This window comes from Apis dorsata, unplaced genomic scaffold (assembly GCF_000469605.1).
Source record: "Apis dorsata unplaced genomic scaffold, Apis dorsata 1.3 scaffold_130, whole genome shotgun sequence".
Taxonomy (NCBI): domain Eukaryota; kingdom Metazoa; phylum Arthropoda; class Insecta; order Hymenoptera; family Apidae; genus Apis; species Apis dorsata.
In genome coordinates this window covers 327,401-328,023 of record NW_006263423.1, presented here as the reverse complement: position 1 = coordinate 328,023, position 623 = coordinate 327,401, and the positions used below count along the sequence as shown (strand labels likewise).

Genomic DNA, 623 nt, shown 5'->3' with positions numbered 1-623 from the left:
GAGAGAGAGAGAGAGAGAGAGAGAGAGAGAGAGAGAGAGAGAGACGGGTGTAACACACGTCACGCGTCTCTTTTTCGTCTTCCACGTTTCCGGATACTCTATACGTGTGTCGTGGTTTCCGTCCGCGTTCCTACGCTACCGAATATATCGATTTTTTTCTCCCGTTTTCTCTTACTCCATCCTTTCACCCTTATCGAATCTTCCTTCAATTTTTTTTCCCCTCGATTGTATTACACTTTTCTTAATTTTCTTTTTTTTAATCGGGCGTTGATACGATCATGTGGAAAGCGATGTGTATACGTTTGAGGGTGTTGAAAGGGTGTTCGTAGTGCGTTCAATATTCGAAATTAATTTTAGCAAATTTTTTTAGGAAATTATTTTAGGTAATTATTTTAGCAAAATTTTGTTGCGTTTGAATTTTCTTCGAATTTTTTCTCGATTATGTTTTTGTTTAAACTTTTTAAGATTGATAGAGGTGTAGGTGTTTGAATGAAGAAATTTATAGCGTTTAATATTCGTATGGTAGATATTTTATGGCGAAATTTTTTTGAATTGGATTTTTTTTAAATTTTTTCTCGATTATGCTTTTGTATTTAATTTTTTAAGGTTGATAGAGGTGTAGG

General features: G+C 34.2%; 1 long non-coding RNA gene across 1 annotated transcript in view; it reads left to right on the top strand.

Moving 5' to 3' along the window:
• LOC116185218 overlaps positions 1-623 on the top strand; it is a 15,050-nt gene that overhangs the window by 13,600 nt on the left and 827 nt on the right. The window lies entirely within an intron of this gene.